Here is a 19,486-nt window from a genome sequence, read left to right on the forward strand (position 1 = left end):
TTTTTTTGTTCACATTTACCTGTTTATTAAAATTGCTGTCAATGTTCATTAAAATAAGCTCTCCCCTGAAAATAAGCCCTCTGGTGTTTTTCTGTCCAAAAAAAATAATAAGACAGTGTCTTATTATCGGGGAAACACAGTAGCAACAGTGAATAAAAAGCGAGCATGGCTTCATCAAGAACAAGTCTTGCTAGACTAACCTCATTTCCTTTTCTGACAGGAAAACTTCTAGTATATGAGGTCACTACTGTGGATGTCTTCTACCTAGATTCTTCCTTATTTCTTACCTTGTTACACTACTTTGGCACTTCTCCACCTGACTTTTCCATCAAGTCTCAAGAAGCTCATCACTGGGAAAGCCTTAGCACCATGGAAGATCTCACCAGTCTTGGGACTCCAACCTCATTCCTGCCCTCTGCCTCTCTGATTGGAGGATTTGGACTCCAAACCTTCATTTAAGTAGAGACCTCAGTTCAAACATCTCATTTTTCACCTTTGGAACTTCTCTGACTTTCTCACCATGTTCCCTGATTGGTTATCTTTCCCCAGCCTTTACTTTCTAGCTTCCTTTTGTGTGATGTTTTTCCCCATCAGATTGTAAGCTTTTGGAGGGGAGGGACTATCTTTCTTTTTCTTTCCTTCCTTCCTTCCTTTCTTCCTTCATCTCTAGTCCTTAGCCTTTGCTTGGCACATAGTAAATATTTAATAAATGTTTATTGATTGATTGATTAACAAAGCTTCTGATAAATTATCTTACATTATTCTTGTGAAAAAGTTTAAATGCTATTGATTAGAGGATAATCTGATCAAATGGATTCAGAACTGGTTAGATAAACAGATGCAAAGAGTAAGTGATAATTGTTCAATATCAACATGGCAAGAGATCTCCAGTAAAGTACCCTAGGGATTTTTCTTGCCCATGTGCTATTAACTTAAAAAAAAAAATCAATGACTTGGAAAAGGGCACGGATGACATGCTGGTCAAATTTGCAGACAACACAAAACTGGGAGTAGGGATCAATATGGTAGATGACAGAGGTGGGATCTAAAAGGACCTTGACAGTCTTAAACTGTGGGTCTTGACCCCATATGGAATCACAACCCACAGTTTAAGAAGCACAAAAGGGATCATGAGTGGAAAACATTTAAGAAACCCTGGTCTAGAGCATTACCATTAATCTAATAAGATGAAATGTAATAGGGATAAATTTAAAGTCTTGCACTTGGGTGTGAAAATCAACTTCACAAGCATAAAATGAAGGAGGCATGGATAGATAGCAATTGTCTTGGAAAAGATCTGGGGTTTCTTGTGGATTGAAAGCACAATATGTCTCAGCACTATGATGTGGCTGCCAAAATAGCTACTGTGATCTTAGTCTGCATTAAAAAAAAAAGAACAACAACCAACCTCAACCCCACAGCTTCCAGAAATAGGGAAATAATGATCTAGTATCTTCTCCTTTGGTCAGACAACCAGCAAAAAGTCAGAGTGAGGGATTTCTCTAAGTCAGGGCAGCTCAGGAAGACAGAAAGAGAGGTCTGTGGACACTGGGGTGGGGTCATTGGTTGTGGGCCTTGGAGGCTGTGGCAGTAGCAGTAACAGAAGCAGCAGTAGCACTAGCAACAGTGCTTGCACCAAGAGTTCCCAGAACCAAGGGGAAGAGATTCCAGAGGACTCCCATATTAGAACTGAGACATTTGGCAGTTCCATCCTCTATTACCCAGTTCTGGTTTGCACTTCTAGGGTGGAAAGGAATGATGGTGGTTTCAAGGGAGCAGGGGCTCTACTTCGGTAAGGACAAGAACACAGATTAGGAGGTTAGTTACCAGACCATGCCTTGGATCATACCACTTTGGAAGCACCAAAATCTTATAGGCCCATAAACCTAGCTGCGAAAATAGCAGGACATAAAAGTCTGAAGTTCAGGTCAATCATCCCCACTCAGGGATGAGCAACTCTAGCATAAAGTCCAAAGTCAAGACAGCCTATAAAATGATCACAACAACAAAATAGAACCTGACCACAAAAGCTACTATGTTGATAGGGCAGTTCAAGATACAATCTCAGAAGAAAATGATGTGAAAACATCTATAAGAAAAGTTTCAAAGAAAAATGTAGATTGAACACAAGCCCAGCAGTTGGATAGATCAATTTCCTTAATGAATATTGATGTAAAAATTTTAAATAAAATACTGGAAAGGTGATTACAGACATATATCACTAAGATCATATGCCATGACAAGGCTGAATTTATACCAGAAATTCAGGGCTGGTTCAACATCAGTAAAACTATAACACAATTGACCATATCAATAACACAACAAAAAATGATGTGATTATATCAATAGATGCAGAATAAGCTTTTGACAAAATACAATACCTATTTAATGCCTATTAAAATATTTGAAAACACAGGAATAAATGGAGTTTTTCTTAAAATGATAAGTAATATCTATCCAAAACCGAAAGTATCTAAATCATTATTGATTGGAGAAATGCAAATTAAAACAATGGAGGCACCTCATTACATCTATTAGAAATGACATACTAGAAAGAATGAGGTGAAATAGGTACACTAATGGACTGTTGGTAGAATTGTGAACTGGTCCAACCATTCTAGAGAACAATTTGAAACTAGGCCTGAGGGTCTATAAAGTTTGACTTTATAGACCTTTGACTCAGCAAAACCACTACGTCTGCATCCCAAAGAGATCAAAGAAAAAGGAAAAGGACCTATATGTATAAAAATGTTAATAGCAACACTTTTTGTGGTAGAAAAGAATTAGAAATTGAAATGGATGAAGAAGTCGTGGCATATGATTGTGTTGGAGCACTGCTAGTACTATAAGAAATGATGAGGTGGGTGGTTTTGGAAAAAAAAATGGGAAGAAGTGATGCAAAATGAAGTGAGCAGAACCATGAGATCATTGTATACATGAAGAATAATAATGTAATGATGATTGACTGTCAAAGACTTAGTTACTCAGATTAAGACAATGACCCAAGAAAATTCCAAAGGACTCATGATGAAAAATGCTATCTACTTCCAGTGAAAGAACTTTGAGTACAAATTGAAATTTATTTTCTCACTTTTAAATTTTTTCTTAATTTTTTGGCACAATATGTCTGATAATTGAAGTATTTTTGCATGATTTCACATGGTGAGAGGGAGAGAGAGAATTTGGAATTTTTAAAAAATATATTAAATATAAATAATAAGTGTTAAAAAAAATAAAAACAAGAACAAGCATTATTTGTAACAGGGATAAATTAGAAGTCTTTCCAATAAGATCAGGGGTGAAGCAAGAATGCCCATTATCACCATTATTATACAATATTGTACTTGACATGCAGTCTTGTACAAGAAATCTAGATGTGCAATCCAGACAAGAAAAAGATTGAAGGAATAAGCAATGGTAATAAGGAGCAAAAATAACTGTTTTTTTGCAAATAATATGATGGTATATTTAGAGAACTCCTGAGAGCCAATGAAAAAAACCTAGTCAAAACAATGAACAACTTTAACAAAGTCATAGCATATAAAATAAACTCTCATGAATAATACACATTTCCTTTTTTTTTTAAATGATTGTTTTTTTATTGTGGTGAGGGTCCAGTTGATTTTATTTTATTTTTTTAAGCAATTGGGGTTAAGTAACTTGCTCAAGGTTACACGGCCAGGTGTTTCTGGGTGATTGCTAAGTGTCTGAGCCCGGGATTCGATCTCCAGGTCTTCTCAACACTGGAGCCGGTGCTCTTACTCGCTGTGCTACCTGGCCATCCCATAATCCACATTTCTATGTATTACCAACAAAACTCAACAGAAAGTGATAAGAAGAGAACTTCCATTTAAAATAACTGCAGATGGTATAAAATAATTGGGAGTTCATTTGCCAAGACATACACAAAGGAACTATATGAATTACAATTATGAAAGAAATCACACAAAGGAAGACATCTAAATAACTGGAGAAATATTAATTGTTAATAGTTAAACTAAGCCAATATAATAAAAATGATAATTGTACCTAAATTAATTTACTTATTTATTGTTATACCAGTCAAACTACCAAAGCATTATTTTATAAAGTTAGAAAAAATAATAAACAAAATTCATCTGGAGGAAGAAAAAGTAAATTCATCTGGAGGAAGAAAAAGTTAAGAACATCAAGTGAATCAATGAAAAAAAAATGAAGGCAAGAGGCCTAGTAGTACCAGATATCAAAGTATATTCCAAAATAGTAATGATAAAATTTGGTACTGGATAAAAGAGAGTGGTTGATGAATGGAATAGATTAGGAACATAATAAACAGAAACAAATGAGCACATTAGCCTAGTGTTTGATAAATTCAAAGATTCCAGTGATTAGGGCAAGGACTCACTATTTGACAAAAACTTCTGGCAAAACTAGAAGGTAGTCTGGGAGGAACTAGACATAGATCAACATCTCATAACTGACTACATGATAAGCTCAAAATGGGTACATGAATTAGATACAAAGTAAATTAGGGGAGGATAGAAGAAATTACCCATCAGATCCATGGACAGAAAGAGTTCATGATCAAATGAGACATGGAAGTTCACAGGAGGTAAAATGGCTAATTCTGATGACATAAAATTTAAATATTTCTGCATAAATGAAATCAATGCAGTCAAAATTAGAAGAAAAGTAGAAAAATGGGAAAAGAGTTTTGGCAACAAGTTTTTTTTTTCTGATAAAGGTCTCACTTCTCAAATATAGAGAACCAAGCTAAATTTATAAAAATAGGAACCACTTCCCAAGGGATAAAGAGTCAAAGGATATGAATAGGCAGTTTTCAGAGGAAGAAACAAAAGCCTTCAAGTCATGTGAGAAATACTCTAAATTACTAATAATAAAAGCAAATTTAAAAACTCTGAGGTACTACCTCATACTGCTCAGATTGGCTAAGATGACAGAAAAGAAAAATGACAAATGTAAGAAAAGATGTGGGAAAATTGGAATACTAATTCACTGTTGGTAGAACTGAACCAACTGATCCAACCACTCTGGAAAACAATTTGGGACTATGCCAAAGGGGCTATAAAACTGCGCATGCCTTTTGGCTCAGCAATACCACTTCTAGGGCTGTATCCCAAAAAGACTATACAAAAGGGAAAAGGACCCATATGTGTAATGGCAAGCACAGAAGTAGTTCACACCTTGTTTCAGCTATTGAATTAACACCTTGTTTAAGTTCAGGTTTCTTTTGAACCTTGTATCAAATCTGTTAAGAAACAGAACAAGTGAACCCCACAACTTGTGAACCCTAGAACTCATGAACTCCTACAACAGGAAGGGGAGGAGCTAATGACTATCTATAAGGAGAATTTCCAGGCTAGAGACAGCAGAACTGAGAAGAGGGCTCTTGTGGTGGCAGAGTCAAGAAAAAGAAAACTTGTGGTATTCCACAACTCTCTTTATCTGCTCTGTCTGTGTTGATATTTGTTTGTGATACTTTGTACAGAAGCCCTAGGGCCTTACTGGAAGCCCTGAAAGAGGATTTTCTGGTTGTATGTTTACAGAAGTCTTTGGAGGAGGGTTTTGGAAGTCCTTGGACTTTACTGATGATTTGTGTTGAGTTCTCACTCAGTCCTTGTTAGTGGGTCTGAGTTGATTTCACAGGCAGATAGTGAATTGATGATGGTGCCTGAAATGTTCCCAGAGACAGGAACTGTGAAGGACTTGAGGTGGACTGGACACTGTGAATTTCAGTATGGAACAGGAACTGGACAAAGAACTGGACAAGGAGCTGGACAAGGAACTGGGAGCTGCCTGCCTTCGAACCCAGGTGACAGTTGGAGGTGGGACCATGGAAGAGGAACCATGGAAGCTGAGAGCCAGCCTCAAGTCAAGCTGAAAGAAGACTTTACTTGGATACTGTGTACTGGCTGAGAAGATTATGATTTACTGTAACCTAGGGGTGGAGAATTTTGACTTTTTTACTTTGTGACCAAATTAAGGATTTTATGATTGACTAAATGAATGTCCTTTGTTTAAAACTATGTGACCACTTTGGTGAAAACTATGTGGCCATTTTAGTGATAAGTTGTTGAGTTGTGACACAGCGAATGTTGTATTTTGATTTTCTGTGATAAGTTGTAACATTGTGAATGCTGTATTTTGATTTTCTATGAATGTTTTGCTCTGATTTGTTATTTAATAAATAGAAAGCTCACTATACTATGTAATCAGAACCTTGAAAGCTGTTCACAGCAGCAGTCCTCTGGAAAGATGCTCATGCATGGCTTTACAACATGTAGAAAAATATTTATAAGAACTCTTTTTGTGGTGGCAAAGAATTGGAAACTAAGGGGATGCCCATTAATTGGGGAATGGCTGAACAAGTTATAGTATACCATGTTTCCCCGATAATAAGACACTGTCTTATTATTTTTTTTGGACAGAAAAACACCAGAGGGCTTATTTTCAGGGGAGGGCTTATTTAAATGAACATTGACAGCAATTTGAATAAACAAGTAAATGTGAACAAAAAAATGTACCTTTATTCAATAAGCAAATCACTGGGGAAGAACAGGATGACGCGCTCACTGCTGCAGCTCTGATTGGATGCAGCTCGGAGCGTGGCAGGGGGGGGCGGGGCATACAGAGGGTACCGTAATGTAGCGTGTAACGCAGGGTATATCACCTTCACTACAGTAGCAATCTCAATAGGGCTTATTTTCGGGGGAGGGCTTATTTTAGAGGAATCTTACACAGTAAGGGGAGGGCTTATTTTCGGGATAGGTCTTATTATCGGGGAAACACGGTAGGAATGTAATAGAATACTACTGTGTTATAAGAAATGATAAAGGGGATGGTTTCAGAAAATCCAGGGAAGGCTTATATGAACTAATACAAAGTGAAATGAGCAAAACCAAGAAAACAATACACACAGTAATAGAAATACTGTAAGGATTATCAACTATGAAAGACTTAGTAACTCTGATCAATACAATGACCCATTACAATTTCAAAGGACTCATGATATAAAATACTATCTACCTCTTTAGAGAGAAGTGATGGACTTAGAGTGCAGATTGAAGCACTTTTTCACCTTTATTTTCCTTGCTTCTCCTCCCAAACATAGCTAACACAGAAATGTGTTTTCCATGACTGCATATTTAGAATGCATATTTATTTCTTGCCTTCTAAATGACTATGGGAGGGAGTGAAGTGAGGGAGAGAATTTGGAACTGAAAATAAAATAAAATCAACTTTCAAAAAATCATCCTCATGTGATCAGCCTTTTAGCAAAGAGCATCTACGTGCTCAATCCTTAGACAATAGTACTTTGCTTCGCCCATAACTCAGTTAGCTCAAACCTTATGAGTTTTAGAGATCCTAAAAGAACTTATCTTCCACGAATGTAACACTGGGACAACTAGATAGTGCAATGGTAGAGTGCTGGGCCTGGAGTCAGGAAGATCTGATTTCAAATCCAACCTCTGAAACTTACTAGCTGTGTGACCCTGGGTAAGTCATTTAACTGTGTTTGCCTCAGTTTCCTAATCTGTAAAAGGAGTTGGAGAAGGAAATAGCAAACCACTTCAGTATTTTTGCCAAGAAAACCCCAAATGGGGTCACAAAGAGTTGGACACAACTGAACAACAACAAAACGTAACATTTGATAAAACAGGGTCACCAAGAAGAGATATCACATAAAAAATTTTAATCAAGGAATTTACACAAAACAGACATTTAATAAATAGTCATTAAGTGAATTAATTGGTTAAAAGATTCATAGGCAGAAGGGTGGTATTATACTCATTTTTCTTTCCAGCAGTACCTTTGCACATGTTAGGTATTATACAGAAATGACTTTCTCCAAGTGTTTTGGATACTTCTCTGCTGATGGCATCAGCTTAGGGGCTCAAGGCATTTTTTAGGGAGGGCCTAGGGTATATTTTAGGGAAGTCTCACATTTCTGATATGACTTACTTTCCCTGTGTAAGGAATTCTATTCTGTTGGACCTTAAGAGTCTCACTAAAAATACGATATCTAGGCTTCTAGCTTACACCCTCAGTGAATGTATAGATTTCTCCTTTGACTATTTTAGTCGGCTGCTTATTGTGGGATCCAGTAAGTAAGATCACTCAATCTTGACTACTTTAGGTTTCTCCTGAATACAGATTACTTTTTTTCCAGAGGTAATTGTGTCTTTTATAGACTGAAGGACCTCAATGATGGCCACATTTTAAAAATCGAAATATATAGCTCCTCAATTTATAGTCCTCTAGTCTAAAAGTAGTATGCTTTAAAAAGTCAGTACAATTCAAGTCAATGGAGACCTAGCTGTCCTTTCAGAAAAGTTATTTAAAAATGTATAGAGGAATTCAGATCTCAACCTGTTTGCCAAAAGTATCAGAAAAAAATATAATAACTTAGCTAGAAACTGGGCTTGCCTAGCCTTGAATTGGCACTCCTCTTAAGAGACCTCCCCTGCTTCCCCATTTCAGGAGTCAGATTACAAAGCCCTAATATTCTCTGAGAAATAAATCTAAGCTCTTAAAAATGTCACCAAACTTAGAGTCATTCATTTGTAACTGGCAATAAACATAGGTTCAATACAGGAAAGGCCAAACATTGCCGAGTTAATTGTCTTCCATCAAATCAGGGCCTTTCATTGTTACAATGGTATTAATTAAAGAGAGAGGATCAGAATCCGATCTTTTTTTTTTCAAGGGTTCTACCATTTTATTGCCAGCACCTGACATTTTTAAGAACGGAAATAGAAATGTCCTTGTGGGGATGAAATATGTGCAGTGCTTCCCTTTCCAAGGCTTCAAATCACTCAACAGAGTTTCTAGTCATCCTCCACGTTCCAATGAGAGAGTGAAATAGTCTGGGGAAGAAGTGATGACTTAGCCCAAGAAGATATAAGGAGCTGGTGTTGGAGCTGGAAGAGGAAAACTGGGCTCTCCATTCTAAGCAATATGTTTTGACCTAATAAGGTAGATATGGTCTGAGTAACCAATTGTTTTTTTAAAGCATGAAACTACCCCCAAACTCTTCCTTTTGTGGGAAAACTCTGAAAATATTTTGGAATGACTGTTCTTAACAAAACACACAAATATTGCAATTCATGTTCAGATAAAAACAAACAAAAACCCCATAAAACCACATTAGAGGTGATACCACCTGTGGCAGAGAGGATGCCCTGCATAGGGTCCATAGGAAAAGAGATTCCTATGGATGGTGAATTTTTCCAGATTCTGTTGTTTTTAGATGATATTATACTTCATGGTATTGAGTCCAGAATCAGTTTAGGGCATCTTCAGCGAGACTGGAAATTCTATAGAAATTCGCCTAACATGCGCACAGGAAAAACTTAGTGGATGAAGAGTATATGCTTAGCCTGTGAAATGCATTTGAATCTGTAGTCTATTAAGTTGTTCTGTGGGAAAAACACATACATACAAACATACATGCATATATATGTATGGATGTATATGTGTGTGTGTATTCCACAGACCATCTCAATAGACTGCAATACCAACAAGACTGCAAGGACACCAATATTCATAGTAATGCTAAATGTCTGTGAAACATGAACACCAAGGTCTTTGAAGAATTAAAAGTTCAGGGAACCCAAAGGGCAGGTGGTTTAAGGATGCCACAGATAAACAAATGGCACAAAAGGCATCATTGGAAAGGGTGCTGGGTCAGTCATATTACAAGAAAGAAGGATAACAGTGAAAATGAGGTCCAAGTGTTTCATAAGCATCCAAAGACCAAGGCTTATGGTACACTGATTGGATCCTCTAGAGAAGGTTTATGGAGGAACATGGACAAAAGTCATTACAACGCGCAGTAATGATCTCTGTACATTGAACCTTGAGAACTTAGAGGCAGTTTGCAGGCCCTTTTGGTCATTCTAGCGGTGAAGAGTATTTGTTAAGGAAAAGAGAAGCATGATTCATGAAGTCTTTACAAGCTCTTACTTAGCTAAATGTCATTAAAATGAGATGCAATTCAGTGCCACTATGATGGGTATTCAGAACACATAGCAGAATCACTGGGTGTAGACAGATCATCTCACAGGAGAGTCAGCAAGTAGACATATGCAAGCATGGGGGCATATGTGGCATTCCTGAACACTATAGCCTTTTATCTCTCCATCTGCTATTTTGAGGGACATCTATGCATAAGGGTAGAAGAAAGGAAACGTTCATTAAGCACCTACTATGTGTCCCACTATGTGGAGGCAGCCAAATGCCACAGTGGACAGAGCACCAGGCTTGAAAGTAGGAAGACTTATCTTCATGAGTTTGAATCTGACCTCAGACACTTACTAGCTGTATGACCCTGGGCAAGTCACTTAACCTTGTTTGCCTCAGTTTCCTTATCTGTAAAATTAGCTTGGGAAGGAAATTGCAAACCACTCTAGTATTTTTGCCAGGAAAGCTCCAAATTTGGGTCATGAAGAGTCAAATATTATTGAAACGACTGAACAACGACAGGTGCCAGGCATTGTGCTAAATACTTAAAAATATCTCATTTGATCCTCACAACAACTCTGGAAGGCAGGCCCTATTATTATTCCCACTTTACAGATGGGAAAACTGAGACTGAGAGAGTTTAAGTGACATGCACAGGGTCACATGGTTAGTAAATGACTGAATCCACATTTGAATTCCGGTCTTGCTGACTCCAGACCAGTTCTCTGTCCTTGGCACTGCCAGATGAGATATAAGTCCCACTTTTATGGAGCATGAAGTATATCTGGGCAAACCAGGAACATAAAAGGATTAAAATTCATAAAAAATATATGACGATATGTTACAAAGCTAAAAATGTTGCTTCATTTCTCTGAATCTTGGGTTATTTGTTGGCAAAATAAGTGGGTTGCAGTAGATGACCTCTGGGTTCTCTTCTAACTTTGGGTTTGTGATTATGACCAAAAGTGAGTGGTATAGACAGGAATTTTGAAGGTGTCCTTTCCATTCTGTCATTTGAGTCATGTTTAAACTCTGTGAGATACTGGAGTGGTTTGTCGATTTCCTTCAATTCCTTATATGGATGAGGAAACTAAGGCAAACAGGGTTAAGTGACTTGTCCAGTATCACACAGCTAGTAAGTGTCTGAGACCAGATTTGAATTCAGTAAGGTGAGTCTTCCTGACTCCAGGCTCAGCACTCCATCTATTGCATCACCTAGCAGCCCTGAAGGTGTTCTAGGGAGATCAAAATCACTGAGTTGGAAGGAAGACAAAACTTCATCAGACATGGTGCTTGAACTGAACCTTGGAGTGAAAAAAACCCTGTGAAAATGGAAATAATTGAGACATTACCCTTTATCACAGTCCAGATATTTGGCTCAGTTTTCACTGTGATTTGCATGTAGAGTTACATTCTGACTACAAGTAAGGTCTAGCATAGCAGAGTAGTTAATGTTCTGACCAGGGGTCAGGGAGACTTGGCTTCGAATCTCACCTCTGAAACTTATTAGCTAAGTGGTGAGGTCACTTTACCTCTATGTGTTTCCAGAGATTTCTTATGACTTACCTCCTATGACCAAATGAGACAATATTTGTAAAGCACTTAGGACAGTGCCTGGCATATAGTAGGCCCTTAATAATGCTTGTTCCCTTTTCCTTCCCTACACCCCTCCATTATATCACTGAAAGGTTGTGATTGGGAGAGGGAGCTCTCCACCTAAAGAAATCACAAATCCTTTTACTATTTCTATTTGCTTGTGTAGACACAGTTCTTCCCCATCTTCCCTCTCACTACCCTTTTAATGGAGGTACTAAAAATAGTGGAATGGTTAGGAAAAGGACCAAAGGAACAGAAGCAAGAGCCAAGGAGACTACTACCTAGACCATGAACTCTGTGTGGACCATAGGTGTGGAAGGTTCACAGGCAAAATAGGTGACCATCTGAATTAACAAAGGGCATTATCTACACTGGAGAAAAGACAGATGATACTGCTCCAGAGGAAAAAATATCCACATATGCCAGAAGTACTTATACTGTGGAGAGGATGCAATTTCATTTGTGAATTTGATCTTAGAAAGCCAATAATAATTGATGCACTGTTTAACATTTTTATCAGTTACTTGGATTAAAAAAAAAAGATGACATGCTTCTTATATTTTCAGGGGACATAAAAATGAGTAGAAGGTCTAACAATGGATGACAGAGACAAAAAGATGTTGGAAGGATAGAAATTTCTTCTGAATCTGTGAAGATGAAATTTGATAAGGATAGATGTAAAGTTCTATACTTGGGTTCAAAAAATCCGCTTCCTAAGTAGGATATGGGAGAGGCATTGCTTGATAGCAGTTCATCAGGAAAAGATCTGGAAGTTTTAGTGGATTGAAGCTCATTATGAATCAGTGGTAGTCAAAATAGCTAATGGGATTTGGGACTCTATTAAGAGAGTCACAGTTAGGATGATAGGGAGAGGGCACAGCGAGGACCAATGGGTGGAAACAATTTTAGACTTGAAGATAGGAAAAGCTTCCTAATAATTAGAGATTTCCAAAAGTTGAACGAACAGCCCATGTATGCCCTCTTATTGGATGTCTTCAATTAATAATTAATAACAACAATAACAACATTTATATAGCATTTACTATATAGCATTTTATAGTTATTATCTTACAACAATCCTGGGAAATAGGTGCTGTTATCATCCCTATTTTACAGATGAGGAAACTGAGAGAAAAAGTAGAGTAGACGATGGATGACTACTTGCCATAGGTTGGACTAGATGGCCAGCAAAATCTCTTCTAACTCTAAAATTCTATGATGATTCTATGATGAGAGGCAATGGGGCTTCACTTGCCTGTGGGATTTTTGAGAAAACTGTATCAAGATGATAATAGATAAAGGAGAAAAAGAAATGAGATAAAGGCACGCAATTCCAAAGCTGGGTCCTATTCCTACAAATTGTTTGGAAATGGTACAGCAAAAAGGCTGAGCTCAGTGGGTCCATTATGATTCAGATACTCAAAGAGAAAAGAAGACAGTCATGTAATACAGACAGGAAGATGAAGAGAAAGGGAGGAAGGGGAAAAGGGTCAAGGTCAGAGATGAAAGAGGAGAGGATCAAATTCAAGACTATTAGGAACATCACAGGTCTATGTATGATTTTTAAGGGAGGGAATACAAATCATTGATAAGAAAATTTTTAAAATGCCTACTTGCTAGTAATCAGCAAAACAAGAATAGCTTAAGGTAGAAACTTAAGATTGTTAAGTTGTCCTATATAGTACAAAATGATAAATTTCAATGCTGGCAGGGTTATGGGGAAACACACCCGCTATTACACTGTTGGGAGTATAGATTCATGTAAACTTTGGGGAAGGCATTTTGGCTTTTAATATGCATTAACAACCAGAAACCTGATCATGCTTTTTGACCCAGCAATTCCATTTCTAGGACTTTCTACTTAAGATGCAATGAAAGGGATAAAAGGATCTATCTATCCAGAAATATTCATAGCTTCTTTATTTGCAATAGCAAAGTAATTGGAAACAACCTATGTGTCCAAAGAGTGGAGAAAGGCTGTATAAATTGTGGCATATGAATATAATGCAATATTATGGCACTATAAAAATGATAAATAGGAAAAACACAAGGAAATATGGAAAGACATATGAAATGATGCAAAATGAGACCAGTAGAAGCAGAAGAGCATATGAAACAGAAAACCAACTCAAAGGGAACAGACTGTCAGATTCAGAAAGGGACACAGAGTAATTGTTTGTTGTTATTATTAATATTTTGGATAGTTAATTAGTTTGATTTTACTTTGGTAAAATGTGTGGGCTATTACAATTATGGTTTGAAATAAGATTTTATTCTTTATTTTTCTTTGTTAGTAGTTTTAAAAGTTATCATTAAAGATTTAAAAAGAAAGGGTTAGGGATTGAGATGCTCTCTATGACTGCTATACCAGGGCATGACACTGCCTATCGTTACACTCTTCTTTCCCATCTTTACGATGCATACAGCTAGCCATGACTGATGTGATGAAATCCCACCTTTTATGAATCATTACAGTGAGCAAAATGGTCAAATGGCTCATACCAGGCTAGACATGTGATGAAGGCTGATTTGGCCAGGCTCCCTAAATTGTAGTGAAGAGGAATTCTGGGTGCTTCCTTGGATTCCTAAAGGAAAGATATAGGCAACACTGTACCCATTTTGGGAACAAGAGTTGAAGTCAGTAACTTTACCTGAGTGTTATCCAGAGGGAAAGATGTTGACATCTTGAAGAGAACTGGGTCCAAGTGTCCATGATAGGTTATATCTCTACTCCCATCATGATACGCAAGGCAGGGTATTCTCCTCCTCCCCATCCCCTCTCCAAGGGTCTATGACTAGATATAAGAAAGTAGGCTTTTGGTTCAGGGAGAGATGAGTGGGTTTGACACCTGAACAAGAATACTGGATAGAGGTGTATCTTGGCTAGGGAGATGGCCATAACATTTCTTACTGGCCTTTCTATCTCCTGGTTAGGGAGAATTCTACCTACCTAGCTCAGTCCAGACCTACTATGTTGCAACTGGGACCTCTTAATACCTGGCTGCTAGGCATGAACCATTACTGTCTACTACTTCTTTCCCTAACTATGTACTTTTAGCCCAATGAACAGTAATCAAACCAGCACTGCCATTCCTGGAAAGGGCACGCCAGTTATCCCATAGTCATGTGACTTTCCAGATAAAAATATCCTTTCCTGGCCAATTCTCTTCTATATGTAGAGTCTTGCCCTATTTAGGCTATAATATTTTTGAGGTCAGAGGCTGTCTTCCTTTTTTTGCATTTGCATTCCCAGCATTTAGGACTGTGCTTGGCACACGGCACTTAGTAAATGACTTAAAAACATACAAATAAATAATAATAATAAATTCATGCTTTTTCATTCATTTTTTATCTTTGGACTAGATGACATACATGTAGCTGGTGGAGAATGGGGCAGATTTTCATTCAGTTCAGAGCGTGAAAAAAGCCTCAGTAAATGATGCCAATTGGCCCTGCTCTGATAAGAAAACCTACTATATGCATCTCATTTCTCTGGATTAATGAGGCAACCCGGTATGTGAGAAGCAAAATGGCCTAGTGAAATGACCCAGCACCTGAAGTGAGAAAGTGGGTGATTCAAATACTGCCTTGGACACTTACTAGTTGTGTGATCCTGGGAAAGTCATTTAACTGCTTCCAAGCTCAGTATCCCTATCTAAAATGAGAGGGGGGTAGATTTAAAGGCTTCTAAGGTCCCCTTTAACTCTAAATCTGTGATCCTAATATCATCACTTGCCCAAAGACAATGTGGGTCAAGTTCTGCTAGGAGCAGGTTGTAAAAATGAGAACAAAAAATAAAAGCTGAATTGGACAAAAGCTTTGGACCCATGCTCTTGGTGAGAATTCTGGGCCCATTCTCACTCTACTAGGATGCACTAAAGACAATGGACATACCAATGCCATAGAATATCTGTTGCTTTTAATTTTATTAGATGTTCTTTTTTATTTGTATTTTTTTACTTATTTCTAGGACTGGCTAGATTACATAAAACATGATGCAACATATCTAGAAAGTCCTCAATGGCTGCACCTTCAGTGAAGGACTGGAATGATAAAGTTTCCTTTTGTCAGAGACAGGGGTATGGGCATGTTGACAGAAACAGCCAGAATGTCTGATTGATCTATAAATTACTCCTGACATCAAAGGAATTCTATCAGTCCACAGACACATTTTTATTTGATCATTTCAAGATTTGGGTTTTTAAATATACTTGAGGGTCTGCTTACCCTAGATTGTTGCATTTGTAAAAGACTCTGCTTCCTTTTTCTTCCATAGTATTAAACCACAAAGCCCTTAGCTACCCTAGACTTCTCTGGATCAGGCTGCAGTTTGAATAGAACTGATTGTCTGGGTTACAGTTACACACACAGCTTCATTTCCCAAAGCCGACCAAGACTGGGACCCAAGGGTATCAGGGAGACAGAAGCACATGTCTCCTTGTATCCTTTTTTTTGTGTAAGTGATTCACTAGCTGTTTATATGTTATCATTAAGCCTGTGAGATAGTTTAGATGTGAGTGTCACTCTATTCTGTTTCTTGAATTCCCAGACTGGCCTGGCAGAAGGTCTTCACACTTCACAGATCAGGTCAAAGAGAAAACTGGGAGTAGAGACAGAGAGAAAAATACACTCAAGGAAACAAAGAGACAGACTTAATTTCACATGCAATCAGTTGCCAAGTCCTGTTGAATCTACTTCTCAGGAAGGGATATGGTTTGGTAGGGAATGGGAGTGAGGTTAATACTAGCTATGGGGTGCCTTTTACATAGCATGTATTTATTAACAAAAAGAATAATTAACACTGATATAACACTTTTAAGGTTTGCAAGGTACTTTACAAATACCACCTCATTTTATTCCTACAACAGCCCTGGAAGGCAGGTGTCATTATTCTTACTTTATAGATGAGAAAACAAAGGCAGACAGGTTAAGTGACTTTTCCAGGGTCACACTGATAGTACATACTTGAGCTGGGATTCATGCAGGGTGCCGTGTGGATGTCCAACAAATGTTGCTTGAATTGAGGATGAATCTGGCAACAACGTGGGAGAAGATGGTGGGAAGAGCACTGGATTTAGAGTTAGACCAGATTCTAAGTTCGAATTTTGGCTGGCATGTGTCCTTGGCCACATCCCTCAACTTCTTCAAGCCTCAGTTTCCTCATTTGTAAAACAAGACGGTCATTCTACATGACCTCTCAGATCTCTCCTAGGTATAAAGACACAACACTCTGATCTATGTTGATTCCCATGGCATCATTCCAGTATAGGCTCTCGAGACCCTTTGAACTGGTGCAATAGCATCAATAGAATCAATCTTTATAAGCATGCTGAATCATAGCATTCCTCTGCTCAGAATCTTTTGATGCCTTTCCATATTTGTTCAGAAAAGTCTAAGTCACTCAGCCTGGCATTCAAGCCTTCCTTCACTTCCTCTTAACCCTCTCCTTTTGGACCCTCTTAATTTTTATAGCACGATCTCATCGTCCTGTTCCTGCTAAATTTTAGGACTCACTACCCTCTACCCTTGCCATTACTGTCGTGCTTTCTTGTACCTCTGCCTTGGCTTATGGCATTCCTTATCCTTAGGCTATGCTCTTCCATCTGTAGAAATTCAACATCCTTGGGGCTGCAAGGTGGCACAGGGCACACTGGCTCTGGAGTCAGGAGGACCTGAGTTCAAATCTGGCCTCAGACACTTAACACAAAAACTAGTCATGTGACCTTGGGCAAGTCACTTAACCTCAATTGCCTTCTGAAAAGCAAAAAGAAAGAAAGAAATTCGACCCATCCTTTACTATCCAACTCAAATGCCATGTCCTCCATGCAATCTTCCTTGATTTCTTCTCAAGGAGCAAGCATTGTTATAGCATTCACAATGCCAGGCAGTGTCTTAAGTGATTGGAATATAAATACAAGCAGAAAGAAAGACCTTGACCTCAAAGGAGCTTATATTCTATTAGGGAAAGATATAATGATAAAGGTAAGCTGAAAAGGGAGGAGACAAAGGGAACTGATGAGGGACATGGTGGAAAGCTTGACATGAATCTAAACATTGCTGGTGTGAGTGGTCTCCTCCAAAGGAGATTCTGGAAGAAGATATCGCATGAGAGGGAGAAACTTTTAATGTGGGAATTTCAGGGCTGGAGTGAGGGGGTGTAGGGGAAGAAGACCCAAGTCCAGCCCAGAGGCTAGTGAGAAAATCCCTGACCCACAGTCAGGAGTGACCTTGCTTCCCTTGGACATCACATAGCACTTTCTCTCATCCTTGGGTATTTAATTTCATCCTATTTTTTTCTACAGATATTTGTATATATACCTTATTTCCGATAAATTAAATGGTCCACAAAGGTGGGACCCTGCCCTATTTATCTTGATATCTCCCCCAGCATTGAACACAGGGCTTTACTTGCAATAGGACTTTAATAAATGTGATTTTGAATTAAAATGAATAGTCACTAAAAACTAGACAGATTTTAGGGGGAGAGATTACAGAGACTTTGTTTACACAATGTCAAAATAATCAGCTGTGAGGGAAAAAAATCAATCAACACTTTATTTATACAACTATAAACTACTGGTTTGATAGAATTTTTCACTGAATTAACTAATTGACTGATTTTAATAGGAATGGACTAGATGATTTAGTATTGTGTATAGGTTGAAAGGAATGAGTAATGGGGAGAAAGCAACAAACAGAGAAAGAGGAATAAAGGGGAAAAGAAGGACTCACAGCAGCAGAGTTGAACACATTATGAATATACAATTTTGGGAGAGAGGGATCCAGACCCATCCTTAATTGGCAAATGGGACTCCCAGTCAGAAAACTTCTTATGCCAAAGCAGATAAGCAATTACTCTGCAATTTATACCTTTAGTGAGTTTCTGGGGGCTCTGAGAGGTAAAGAGAACTCTCCCAGAGTAACGTAATCAGCATGTGTCAGAAGGCAGACTTGAACCCACATCTTTCCCAATTCTGAGGCTGGCATTCTCTCCACTACCTCACACAGTGTCTTCATATTTTTTAATTGAACCTGTGATTTCATTGATATAGGGAGTTCCCAGTAGGTAAATTTTCTTCAACAATGCATATTAGTTGTTTATTTTTTAGTTCTTTCAGTCATATCCAACTCTTCATGACCCTATTTGAGATTTTCTTGGTAAAGATACTGGAGTGGTTCACTATTTCCTTCTCTAGTTCATTTTAGAGATGAGGAAACTGAGGCAAACAGTGATAAATGACTTGTCCAGGGTCACACAGGTAGTAAGTGACTGAGGTCAGATTTGAACTCAGGAAGATGAGTCTTCCTGACTCCAGGCCCAGTGCTCTATCCACTGAGCCACCTAGCTGACCACTGCTGCAGATCTCACCTACTCTGACCTACTCTGAAACTTGTATCTTAGAACATTGGGATGAGAAGTTAGATGACTTGTCTAGGGTCAGTTCAGTGAGCTAGCATTTATTAAGCACCAACTCTATGCTACGCAGTATGCTAAGTTTAGAGATACAAAGAAAGGTAAAAATACAAATAGTCCTTGCTCTCAGGAGTTCACAGTCTAATGACAGAGGACATGAAAATAATGACTGTACAAACAAGATACATACAATCTCAGAGGGAAGGCACTCAGATTAAGGATGACTGGGAAGGACTTCTTAAAGATGATAAGATTTTAGATGAGACTTGAAGGAAGCCAGGGATGCTGAGAAGTGGAAAGGAGGAGGGAAAGAAGAGTTCCAGGGGTGGGGAGAACCAGTTGGGAACTTTTTTGGGTGAGGAAGAGCAAAGAGATCACTGTCCCTAGATATATGGAAAGCTGAGGCAGGGGGGAGGGTGTAAAGAGTAAGAAGACTGGAAAGGTAGGAATGAGTTAGGTTATGAAGGACTTTAAAGGCCAAGCACAGGATTTTATATTTGATTCTGGAAGTAA

The 19,486-nt window shown here is 38.2% G+C and overlaps 1 protein-coding gene and 1 long non-coding RNA gene across 2 annotated transcripts in view; one reads left to right on the plus strand and one right to left on the minus strand.

Annotated features, from left to right (window-relative positions):
- LOC138149161 (uncharacterized) overlaps nt 1-736 on the plus strand; it is a 55,004-nt gene extending 54,268 nt beyond the window's left edge. Inside the window, exon 3 of the long non-coding RNA XR_011165248.1 lies at nt 221-736. This is a non-coding gene — a long non-coding RNA (uncharacterized lncRNA). The remainder of the gene's footprint in view (nt 1-220) is intronic.
- ALK (ALK receptor tyrosine kinase) overlaps nt 1-19,486 on the minus strand; it is a 1,085,901-nt gene that overhangs the window by 274,559 nt on the left and 791,856 nt on the right. The gene's annotated exons all lie outside the window — the stretch shown is intronic.

This window comes from Petaurus breviceps, unplaced genomic scaffold (assembly GCF_028583685.1).
Source record: "Petaurus breviceps papuanus isolate PSGF00001 unplaced genomic scaffold, PetGlider_PUasm1.0 90845, whole genome shotgun sequence".
NCBI lineage: Eukaryota > Metazoa > Chordata > Mammalia > Diprotodontia > Petauridae > Petaurus > Petaurus breviceps.